This window comes from Sceloporus occidentalis, unplaced genomic scaffold (genome assembly GCF_023333645.1).
Source record: "Sceloporus occidentalis isolate IW3139 unplaced genomic scaffold, rSceOcc1.0.p SCAF_13, whole genome shotgun sequence".
NCBI classification, from domain to species: domain Eukaryota; kingdom Metazoa; phylum Chordata; class Lepidosauria; order Squamata; family Phrynosomatidae; genus Sceloporus; species Sceloporus occidentalis.
The window spans coordinates 12,712,436-12,725,499 of NW_028316993.1; positions in this window are offsets into that span (position 1 = coordinate 12,712,436).

Sequence of the window (13,064 nt, forward strand, 5' to 3'; positions counted from 1 at the left end):
CAAAACCTCCTCATTATCTTCATTTGCTGTGGTTTCCCAACCCGCCTGGTTGCACCCGCCTGGCAAAGCTGAATGAGAATGGCACTCTCCCCGTGACAGGGTTATATTAACTTTGCTCAGGCTCCTTCTCAGCCTGTGGAGATGCGGGACTAATCTCATGCGCCTTCATTTCGGAAGGGTTAATTTTCTGACATCCTTGGTATTTTTCTAGAGAATCGTCTATATTTCATGGCAATTTGATTATTTCAGCTGCTCATCGTCTGGGTTTGATGCAGAGCGATAAGGGATGTGTGGGGCAAGGGCCCTTCAAATCTTGTGAATGGGGGACCTCTGACAAGATCACAGGGCTTCAAGAAAATAAACTATAATGATCAGGTAGGCAAACTAGAGACCCTGGATTATTTCACTGCCTTGCTTCACAAGTCAGTTTGTCTTCAATCAGAGATGGGCATCTTTAGCAAGTCCAGGGACCAATTTGCACACTTCCGCGCCACCCACGACAGGCTCCAAAAATACATGTTTTCACATCTTTATTTTTTAAATCTCCCCAAAAATACCTCTTTGCAGACATTGAAGCGAACCTTGCTTTGAGGACAGTCACTACGATCCCTGACTGCTTCTGAGAGCAGACATTTTATGTTATCATTTCATTTTGTTTTCACTGAAGGTGGGTCCGAGGAGATGTGGAGGCTGCAAAAATGGGACAGTTTGTGGGCTGCTCACCCATGTCTTGAACCATGTTTCCTGGTTTGTCCAACTTCTATGATTTCATGAACCATAAAAGTTGAAAATGAAACCTAGTTAAGTCCTCAGCTTGTTTGCAGTGGAGTTGGAGATGGAGAGGACACACAACCAGAGCTTTCGTCAGACTCACAGATGTTAATCCATACAGCTGTTGTTAACTGCCATCAAGTTGACTTCAATTTATGGCAACCCTATGAATGAGAGACCTCCGAGTCACTCGGTTATCAGTGGTTCTGCTCAGATCTTGCAAACCTGGGGCCATGGCTTCCTTGGAGTGTATCCACCTGTAATGCAGTCTTCTTCTTTTCCTACTGCTATCTTTCCATATATTGTCATATTTTCCAGTAAGTCACGTGTGTCTTCCCATGATATGTCCAAAGTGCAACAATTTCAATTTAGTTATCATGGCTTCTGGGGACAGTTTAGACTTGATTCACTCTAGGACCCATTTATTGCTCTTTGGCAGTTCAGGGTATCCACAGAACTCTCCTTTTCACCTTATTATGTATGAGTTGATAGAAAATAATACAGTTGACCCTCCATGTTCATGGATTTCCTATCCATGGATTCGACCATCCATGGTTTAAAGATATCCCAAAAAGATGTAAATTCCAAAAAGGAATCTTTGATTTTACTATTTCATATAAGAGACCTCGTTTCACTATGCTATTCTATTTAATGGAACTGGAACATCCATGGATTTGGGTATCCATGGGGTAAAGTGGGGATCCTGGACCCAAACCTCAGTGGATACCAATGACCCACTGTATTTCAATGCAAAAATATTCATTCTTGCCCAGAAAACGCTGTAATTGGGGATTTATCCTGCATAAAATTCACACATGATTGCTTTGTATAGAGAACAGAATTTTCTGCATCGAAAACAGCATTTTCTGTGCAGGAATGAATATTTCGGCATCGTGTTATTATTCTTCCATGCAGAAAATGCTTCTTTTGCTGTGCAGAAAATGCTGTTTTGTGCACAAAACAACCATGACCAAATTTGCACAGAACAAGTCTTGAATTACGGATAGCACTTGGGAAACTCATGGTTTTCGGAGACTTTATCCCAGCGGGAGGCAAATTGCTGAAATTACTGGTCACAACTCTGTGCAAACCTCTGTGCAAAAATGCTGTTTTCTGTACAGGAATTAATATTATATCATTGCATTATTGTTTTCCATAGAGAAAAGTCAGCTTTGACGTATGGCAACCCTATGAGACCTGCAAGTCGCCCTATGCTCAACCGATGTACTCAGGTCTTGCAGACTCAGAATTGCACCTCTATTTTACACAAACACACATGCACCAGATATGAGAGTCTTCTAAGGAATGTTTGATTTCCTTGGACATTTTGCTGGACTGATTAATAGCTCTGGTCCCCTTTCAGATCTTGTATGCATTTTTAATTTCTCAAGTGGGGGGCAAAGGATGTAGTATTTTTCTGAAACTCCTTGAAACTCGAAGAGCTTTTTTCCCCCCTCTCCAAATGCTATCACCATTGGGAAATGGGTTTTAAAAGGATGGGAAGGAAAGCTCCGGCTTTAATGACAGCTTGATTTGTGCTTTCAGATTTCTTAAAATATGGAGGATGATGAAAAGGGGAGGAAAGGAAGAGGAAGAGATCAAAGAGATACGAAGAGGATGAAGAGACTGTGCAGCAGCAACGCAGGTTTGGAGAGAAAAAAGTGTTTCTCCTCCTTCTGACTTCTGCATCTGTGAAATTATAGAAAGGGTGCCAGAAATCATGAGTAGCTTATAGTTTGGCAAAAACCCAAAAATATCTCCCCGAACCAAGATGGAAATCCCTGTTGTAGAGGAAGGAGAAGTCAGAAGCACATAGTGGTAGATGGTGATTTCCATGTCACTGGTGAGCAGCATCTGCTCCAGCTTTTAGGGCATCTTGGAAGTCTTTAAACCAGTGGTTCTCAACCTTTCTAATGCCACCACCCTATAATACAGTTCCTCATGTTGTGGTGACCCCCAACAATAAAAATCTGGGCTCAGTTCCTAAAACCACTGGAAATATGTGTTTTCTGATGGTCTTAGGTGACCCCTGTGAAAGGGTCATTCGACTCCCAAAAGGGTTGCTACCCACAGGTTGAGAACCACTGCTTTAAACAGAGGCTGGATGGCCATCTGTCAGGGATGCTTTGATTGTGAGTTCCTGCGTGGCAGAAGAGGGTTGGAGTGAATGGTCTTTGGGGTCTCTTCCAGCACTAGGATTCTTTGATTTGCCCCTTTGTTTTGAATTTTGAACAAACTCCCTCATTTTTGAATTTTTGGGGAGCCCCTGGGACTCTTGGTGGGCCACATCTTGGGGCACACTTGACCCACCCATGACCAAGGTTGTGTCCGCACTGAAAAATTAATGCAGTTTGACACCACTTTCATGGCTCAGTGCTACACAATTCTGGGATCTGTCATTTGGCGAGCTGTTTAACTTTCTCTGCCAGAGCAATAGCAATTAGCAGTAGTGTTTCAATTTCTATACTGCTTATTGGTGAGCTCAGCACTCTTTAAGCGGTTTACAACCTGTAAACCAATTGCCCCCAAACAAACTGGATACTCATTTTACCGACGTATGAAAGGAAGGATGGCTGAGTCAACCTTGGAGCCCTCTGAGATCGAACTCGCAACCTTGTGGCTGCATTTAACCATAGCACCATCAGGGCCCTGAGAGCTCGGGTGCCACAACCCGCCCTTCTGTAAATCCCAGGATTCCATAGAATGGCACCATGACAATGAAAGTGCTATCAAACTGCATTAATTCAGTAGTGTGGTAGCCGCACATTGTGTTTACTCGCCATGCATACATTAATTGAATACATCTACTTTGGCTGGGACTTATGGTTGTTCCTTAGGTACGTTCTCTGGATCCTACCCTCTTCTGAATCTCTTTCCCTTGTTTTGAAAGGTTGTCATCCGTCTTTCAATCGGTTGACAGACAACAAGCCCTAGCAGGCCTTGGAGTAATGGAAAGTCAGCAGCAGAGGCGAGACCACTGAAGGAATAAATTAAGTCCTGGCACTTTGCATTGGGCCGCAATCCCTTCTTGACAAGGCGGGCCAAACAAGGAGGAAGGGAATTGTATCCATGCCAGCTGCTAAGTGAGTAATGGCAGGCACTTCATATAACTGGCTTCCAGGAAAGTCTGGGAGACGTCAACGGATCAGAGAGATGGATTCCCGTTTTGCTGCGGACTCCCTCAATATGACCATTCCCAGGAATCTTTGGAGAGAAATCCTGGACGGCTTCCCCATTAGACTGAGGGAGATATATGCCTTGGATGGCAGCTTTTGAATGTCATGAAAGGTCAGAAAAGACAGACAGTGATTTCATTTGCGAGCGTTGTGTTTTTCCTGGCAGGGATCAGGGAAGGTGCGTGTGGGGATTTCAGCCTCCGGTTGCAAAACAACTGTTTTGACCATTTTAAAACTATTTTAACTGCCTTAATCGCTTTTGCCTTTCAGGCTTGGTTAAAGGTTAACACTGGATGGAACTGTATTTAACAAGTTCAGATGTTAAAAGTGGTCAAAGGCTCACATTTAACCTTCTAACTGCTTTTAAACTTGCTAACCTGTTACATGTGCTTTTAAAAAAATCTGTTTCATTAATTTATTAATGGCTGAAATCTTATTGTTAATCCTGGCTAGAGTAGAGCCATTGAGTCCACTGGATTTACCTTTCCATAGTTGTTAAAAAGGGTCTCCTCTAACTGAAATTAACATCTGCAAGATTCCAGGCTATTGATATAAATCTAGAATTATTTTAAATGGTTTGCATAATTAAATAAACTTTGGATAGCTTTGGGTGCAATATTCCTCCATTTGGATGAGAGTGGAGGCAGCAAAATATCTTTGGCCAACCCTGGGAGAACTTCACCAATGAAACCAACTTTGCAGCTAGTTTAGATTCTTATGCAGATGCGCCTTGTCCTTGAAGCATTGTTTCCCCGTAGAAAGTGCCGTGTTTCCACGCAACGTTATATTTGAATATATTTTCAAGGTTCTTTTACGTATGCGCAAACACTTACCGCCAGGCAAACAGTGCACCCCGCTGAGAGATATTGTTCGATCTCCCCTGGATTGATGGGCCATTTACATTAATCTGGGATATTTGCCTTTTATATGGATTTTCTATCGTTATTAGTTCCAGTTGCCTTTGTGCAGATATGCCAAAGCTCTTCATCTCCGGAGAAGAGATTGTCAGATAGCTTCAGTAGGAGTGGAGGCTTTATTCCTCTGTGATTCCCAAGACTTTCCCATCTGGGTGCTGCGACAGCATTACCAACACACAAATAAATAAAACAACCTCCAGCAAGCCCAAAAGGTCATCCATCCATACAAGAGCTTACCTGCTGCATCTTTGCAGGAGTCATTGCTCTGGCTTTGCTATATTTCCATTGCTGGGTTGGCTGGACAACAATGGCATTCCTGGAATTTGTACTTGTCCTTGGTACGCCTCTGTGTGAATACTTTGTCCTAGGAGAGTATTCCAGATGTGGCCCAGATCAGTTCAAGAAGGGTATTGAAAATCTGGAAGGCACAAATGTATAAATTATGGCATAGTGGTTTGGGGGTTGACAGTCCTACAATATTATACAGTGGGCCCTTGGAATCTGCTGGAGTTTGGTTCAAGGACTCCCTATGGATACGAAAATGCTCAAGTCCCGTTTAATAAAATGGCATAGTAAAATGCTGTCCCTTACATAAAACAGCAAAACCAAGGTTTGCTTTTTGGGAATTTATATATTTTTGGGATATTTTCAAGCTGTGGATGTTTGAATCTATGGATAAAAAAAAATCATTGGATATGTAGGGCCAAGTGTATTTAGTAGGGGGTGGTAGCTAACAAACCATTTGGATTCATCTTCGTTGTTGTTGTGTGACAAGAAATTGCTTTTCAAATAAAAATCTTTGCATTGTTTTTTATGGGTTTTGGGGGCTATGTGGCCACGTTCTAGAAGAGTTTGTTCCTGACATTTCTCCAGCATCTGTGGCTGGCACTTCTCTGAAGATGCCATTCATAGATGCCGGCGAAACGTCAGGAATAAACTCTTCTAAAACATGACCACATAGCCCCCCAAACCCACAAAAAACTATGGATGCCTCCGGCTTCACATTTTTGGCATTGTTTTAATGGGTATTTATTTGTTCATCACGTTGGGGGGCCTTGAGGGTTGAGAGGCAATAAAGAAATACAACAAACAAAGATAAATGGATGACCTGGCATACTGACTTGAAATAATATCAGTTCCAGGTGGCAAAACTGCCTCCTTCTTCACCCCATTCCATGTTTTCCATGGAAAGGTTTTGTCTCAGCCTGATCACTTTTGAGGGATTTGGGAAACAGTGCTTTAGCGCCATTATGCCAGAAAGCAAGGTGGAGGCATCACGCATCACCTTCTTCTTATTCTTATTCCCAGGGCTTAATTTCTCCCACACAACCCTCCCTTCCAAACCAAACTGGATGATTTATTTCCTTTGCATGTATCTGGAGGTGGAGGTGCATAATTTTTGTCGGCTTGGATCAGACATTGATAAAGTGGATTACTCAGATGCCTCATCAAAAACGTCTTTACGTTTAATGACTTTTCTGTTGCAGAGATCTTTTTACAGGCAGAAATCTTTCTGCTGTGCACAGAAGATAAAGTCTAACGGTTGATCTGGGAGGATGGAAATCTTCTGTTGAGATCACTCAAGTTTAGCCTCTGTTTCTTCCAGATCCATTTGGTAACCAACCGATGTAGCAAAACTTGGGAGACTCATGGAGAGAATTAAACCAGCAGCTTAGTCAAACTCTGCTGACTTAGGCGTGGTACACACTGCCCTGAAAAGGTGGGCTGGAGGCGCCCAGTTTTCCTTCGGAGGGATGCCGCAGTAGCCAAACTGCATGGCATCCCTCTAGACCAAAAGGAACTTGGAAGTGTGGATGCGGCACCGTGCTTGCGTCATGCAGTGCACCCCGTATGGACGGCACCACATAAAGATGGTGCCATCCATACATGCTAGGGTTCCGGAGTGTGCTTCCTAGTCCCAGACAGACTAAGCTATGACCAGTATGTAGAGAGATCTTGTAGCACCTTTGAGACTAACTAAAGAAAGAAGTTGGCAGCGTGAGCTTTCCTAGACTTCAGTCTGCTTCCTCAGATGCATCCAAATCCAAATCTAAAACAAAACAAAACAGGTTGTGAAGTTGAAGGCTTTCACGGCCAGCATCCAGAGTTTTTTGTGGGTTTTTTGGGCTATGTGGCCATGTTCTGGAAGAGTTTATTCCTGATGTTTTGTTAGCATCTGTGGCTGAACATGCCAGCCACAGATGATGGCGAAATGTCAGGAATAAGCTCTTCCAGAACATGGCCACATAGACTGAAAAACCCATAAAAAACAAAAATTGCTTTCTGTGCAAATAAATAAATAAATACCAGTCTCTTTTATCTATCTATCTATCTATCTATCTATCTATCTATCTATCTATCTATCTATCTATCTATCATCTATCTATATTCTTCTTAATGCAAAATAGAAAATTCGAATGGCAGTTGAGCATTTCTCTGCTCAGTTGTCTTTGAGGTGTCAAAAAATACCCTTCTCTCTCTGAAGAAAATCTGGGAGCATTCTTTTCATCTTCACTCTGATTTGATTTTATTTATTTTGCTCCTTCCTCTTAACAGAACGAAGAGCCAAAAGGGCAAAAATATTCCATCAGCAATATTGGTCCTCTGTGCAAAAGAAAACAACTGGGGCGGCGGCGGTGGCGGCGGTGGGGGCTCTAGTGTATTTTTCTCTGAGCCCCATTGACACCCATCAAAGGTGCCTTGGCAGCTTCGGAGTGCTTGGGGTCATCCTCTAAGAGAATCAGTTGTTGGCTGGCTGGTCGAATGTGCCCCCGGCGGCAGCAACATCCCGACACACATTTTCTTGATAATATTACGTTTTCTGGTTACGGAAACATTTCCCGTTGATGGGACGAACATTTTCTCCTGCCCTCGCTCCCTCTTTCTCTTGCTCTGCTTTTGTGATCCAAAAGCAGAAAGCTCTTTATCTAATTCTTTCTGTTCAGGTCCAGAATGACTGTCACCAGCGGTCACATCGCGATCCTTACTCAATTGTGCGCTTTGTTCTCCTGCGCAAAGCACTGCGGATTCTTGTTAAAGCCGTTCTCCTAGAAAGGACGACAAAACGGGGAAGAGAAATGGCAGAGAAGGAGGAATGGGTCCGCTTCAAAAATTGCCGTTAGAAATGGTAGAGGTCTCTGGACCCTGGTTTGGCCTTGCCTTTCAACTTGCAAGTCTTCCAACTTTGACACCACATTAACTGCCACGGCTCAGTGCTATGGAATTCTGGGATTTGTAGTCTTGTGAGATATTTAGCCTTCTCTGTCAGAGTGCTCCGGTGCCACGGCAGACTCCATATTCCAGGATCCCATACGATGGAGCCCTGGCGGTCAAAGTAGTGTCACACTTCATTAATACTGCAGTGTGGCAGCAGCCGAAGAGGTTCTGCTTCTGTTTGGGGAATAGCACTGTGGTCAGTTCAAATAAAGAAGAAGAGTTTTTCTAACTCCAGCAAAGCTGAGCCTCCACCCTTCAGGGCAAATTTGCAGGCCAGATGCCAACCCTCTCCATCTGTCCTGCGAAGAATGCTATTCACTGAAGACTGCTGTTTCAAAAAAAGCAAAGGAGAGGCATGCCAAAATGTGTTCATATATTTATTGTGCTGTCCAGCTTGCCATTTAGGGTTTGCTATAATCTTTCCAGTCCTTCCCAAAACCATCCTTGTTCAATGTAAGCTTCTTCCTTATACATTGGATCCTCAAGTTTAATACAATTCTTCTTACACGTCTTTCCACAAGTTCACATAAGCTGCATATATTTATGTATTTGACTTGGAAGGTCAAATACCTGTTGTGTTAACGAGAGAAAGTATTTGTAAAGGGCCATGTAAATTTATGGCGCTATAGAAATAAATGATAATAATAATAATAATAATAATAAGTATGGTGAAGCATGGTTATATGTGTGATTTATAGTATGTGTCATATGATAAGTGATCTGTTGGGAGCGGGTGAAAGAGAGCGAAATGTTGGGAGCGACTAGCAATTGGTTGAATGTTTCGATGCAGCAGAAATTTGGGGCTGCCTGAATGGCTAGGTAACATTGGGGCTAAACTTTGGGGCTAGGTAACTTTGGGGCTAAACAGACTGGTGATAAACTCCAACATTGGGGTAGAGTGGGGGCATGCCAACTGCCCATTGCCTGCCCCTGACTCTGCCCTGATGCTGGTGCCATGCCGCCCGCCCATCCAGATGGCGTGTAGTGTCACGCCGTTTCTTTGGCACATTTAGATGCGCTGCCCCAAGAAGCTGCCGCTGCAGCAGCGAAGGTAGCTTTTTGCCACTCTAAAAAAAGGAGCAGCATTTTGCTGGCCCTTTTTGGGGCTGGGAAATTGCTGGATCGGTGCCATGGTGTGCAGTTGCTGAGGCCCTGATCCGGCACTGAAAGGGATGGCTGCTCCATTGGGGCTGTCTGTACAGCTCCTTTGTTAGTCCTGAAACCAAAAGACTAAGACTTGGAAGGGTAGCCATGAAAGAACTAGGGAAGCTCTTTGAGCATAAAGACATACATTTAAACACCAAAGTCAGAATCACGCAAGCCATACCATTTCCAATTTCTATGTATGGTTGCAAAAGCTGGACAGTGGAGAAAGCTGACAGGAAGAAAATAAACCGCTTTGAAATGTGGCGCCGGAGGAGAGTTCTGCAGATACCATGAGCTGCCAGAAAGACAAATGGATAATTCTTCGAGCAAATCAAGCTGAACTCTCCCTAGAAACCAAGATGACTAAACTGAGTCTGTCATACTTGGGACATATCATATAGATGACATCCCTCACTGGAAAAGATGATAATGCTTCATAAAGTGGAAGGTAGTAGGAGAAGAGGGAGACCTTACTTCAGGTGGATTGATTCAGTCAAGATAGCCGTGGCCCTGAGTTTGCAAGACCTGAGCAGCGCAGTTGAGGGCTGCGGATCTTGGTGGTCTCTCATTTAATAGAATCACCATAAGTCAAAGCTGGCTTGATGACAAATAACAACAACAGGATACCCATTAAATTGGTTGTTGACTGATGAATCAATATGCAGGTAAATCCCATTGATTTAATGAATGTATTCTGGTTGGAACTAGGGTCCAGGCTTTGGTAAACTTAGCAAACTAAGGCAAATCCATTACTGTGGACTCATAACTGTCTATATAGAATAAAAAGAGCTACCAGCTTTTTTCTTTTCTTTTGAGAAACCACCATTGATACCATCCGAAAACAAGAAGTACATGCATCTGAACAAGTAGGCTCAAGTCTACCAAAGCGCATGCTACCAACTTCTTTTTTTCAGTTAGTCTCAAAGGTACTGCAAGAACTTTATCATTCTCTGAAGATACCCATAGTCACAGATGCTGGCGAAACGTCAGGAATAAACTCTTCTAGAACATGGCCACATGGCCTGAAAAACCCACAAAAAACTATGGAAGCTGGCCATGAAAGCCTTTGACTTCACGCTACAAGAACCCTTTGCAGACTGATCTTCCAGGCTAACATGGCTATGTCTTTGAATTCAAGGAGAAGTACAGTTTGTTCTTGGTCTTTATGCGTGTGAGACAGAAAGAATGAGAGACAAAGTGACATTTGGATAGTTAAAGCATCTGCTTTCCAAGGTATAAGTTCTATTATTTGTTTTGGGGTTTACAAACTGGCAGATGCATTTGCAATGCTGCTATGAAACCAGGCCATTGAAAACCAACATGGTTTAATTTTCCTGGTTGGGAAAACTGGTTGCTAGCTGTGGCTGGGAATCATGTATCCCTCCAGATGTTGTCGGACTCCAGCTCTCAATAGCCTAAGGCATCATAGACAGTCATAAGAAATGTATGGAGCTGGAGTCCAACCACATCTGGAAGGCAGCAAAACTGCCACCCCTGTCCTAACCGAACCATAAGACTTCAGCTCAGATTCAATCAATATTCCATTAAAACATAACCAGAGAGATTTTGAGTTAACAATAACTCTTTCTTGAAAGGTACTTAAATATACTTCATATTCCGTTGGGCCCTTCTCTTTTGTCTTGAATCATATCTTGTAGGACCGGCGAGCAGCCATGTGAAAGATCTGGATATTTATGAGACTGGATGGCTGACATGGATTTTTTAGATAGATTGTCTTGAAAGAGGAAAGATGTTAAAATGACTTTACAGATTTTTTATTATGTCAAGCAACTGCTCCTGCACAACTGCTTTGCCTCTCAGGGATTCCTGCGCTGCTGCATTGCATGGCCAGCGATGTGGCCGTCGGTTTGGAAATTTGGGCCTTCATCGTAACAATTCCCATAGGCCTACCCCGCAAGGAGCTCAAAAATGGAGCTGCTTTGAGCTCTCTCTCTCTCTCTTGACCACTTCCGAATACATTGGCTGGAATCCTGTTTGGTGCCATACAGCTGTGCATATTCCTTTGCACACATGGGTGCATTTCATTGGCCATTGTGCAATGGTTGTACTGTATATACTCATGTATAAGTCTAGAAATTCAGGTCAAAAAATTGACCCCAAAAAGCTGAGTCAACTTATCCACGATTCAACGTAAGTACTGTATCTAAACTCTAATTAAAAAGAAGAAAACATCCTTTGGTGAAAGGGAAGAGTATAATGTGTCTTGGAAGCATTGATCTCCTCTACTCTCTCATCCATCCATTCTTAAGAGTAAGCACAAAGAGCTATGTCTGCTGGAATTTTGTACGTTTTTGACATTGCTTTGCTTTGCTTCATCCTTTAGATCCTTTGCTAAATGCCCCTAAGTTTTACCCTCGACGTATCCACATGTCATATCAAAATCCATAATTTTGGCCCCAAAACTTGCCCTCGACTTATACATGAGGTCGACTTATAACCGAGTATATACGGTATTTAGCCCACAGTTTTGCAAGGGCAGTTCCACAATTCCAGTGGGCCCTTGGTACCTGCTTTGCACCGAAAACAGCATTCTCTGCATAAGAGAATGGCACGTTCTTTGCAGAAAACAATCTCTCTTTGCAGAAATAGCATTTTCTGTGTCTTTCTGTTACAGTATTTTCGGCATGGAAAATGCTCTGTTCTGTGCGAAACAGCATTTTGGGAATTTTGTGCAGAGTACATCCTGAAATGTGAAAGTTCTTGCCAGTCCAGCTTTGTCCTCATCAGGAAACACTGAAGAACCACACTTTTAAAACCATTTTGGGGGGAAGATACTTTGAAATACTCCAGAATAATTGGCATACAGGGGCTATCTCTTATCACTGGGCAAATCAGTTTATGCCAATCGCATACAACCCAGTAACTCCATTTCTGGAGGGGGTCCCTCTCTTCTGGAGCTCCCATACTTTGTTTCACGGCGTGTGCCATGTTTTATCTGTCCAAGTTCTTTCCCCTTGCCCTCTCTCGGCCCATATGGCCTCCCTCGCTTGTGCAATGTTGGGCTGCGATAAGGGAAGATTTCCTCTCCCCCGTCACTTCGGGTGATTGATCGGTTGTCGGCCCGCAATCCTGGGCTGTCACTCAAAAGCTTAATCCACAAGCCTGGCACATTCTCCTCGGTGACAAGAAACTGACACCGCTCCCGTTGCACTTAATCAGCCCTTTAGACTTAATATCCCTATCTGAAGGCCCCTGCATTTCTCCTTTACCAGCGTGCGCACAATCTCCCCGATCCCAACAGCTTCTGTGCCCCATCAAGATGGGAGCCAAGTTGGGGGGAAATGAAGAATGCAACTCCCTCAGATAGGGCCGTTTAACAGCAAGAAAGTAATCTCTCAGCTGGCGAGAACCATGGGGAAAATTGTGCATTATTGACACCAATGGTGGTCTCTCTCTCTCTTGTTCTCATTCTATTTCTTTTTCAATGGCCATCTGCTGCTGGAGAAAGATGGTAAGAGATGGAGAAACCCCACTGGCTCCAAGGGAGGGCACCACTGAACGCTTCCCAGAGTATGGCATTCAAGGTGAATTTCGAAGTCTCTGCTCAGGCAAAAAACATCTGAAGATATTTGAAAGAAGATAAAAGAGCTCTGGCAAAGTTCCTCTGGAGGGTTTTGCACAAAAAGACATTTTGAGAATGTAATATCTCGGCTCGCATGCCTTCCCTCCCCGTGACCTTTGCTTATCCTTCTCCGCCACCTTCCTCCATCTAAAGCTCTCTAGCTACTTCAATCAACTCCATTCACTTTCTTCGGCTGCTCTTATGCTGGAAACGGTCACCCAGAATGCCTTTCTGAAACTATCTCCCTTTGGTTGC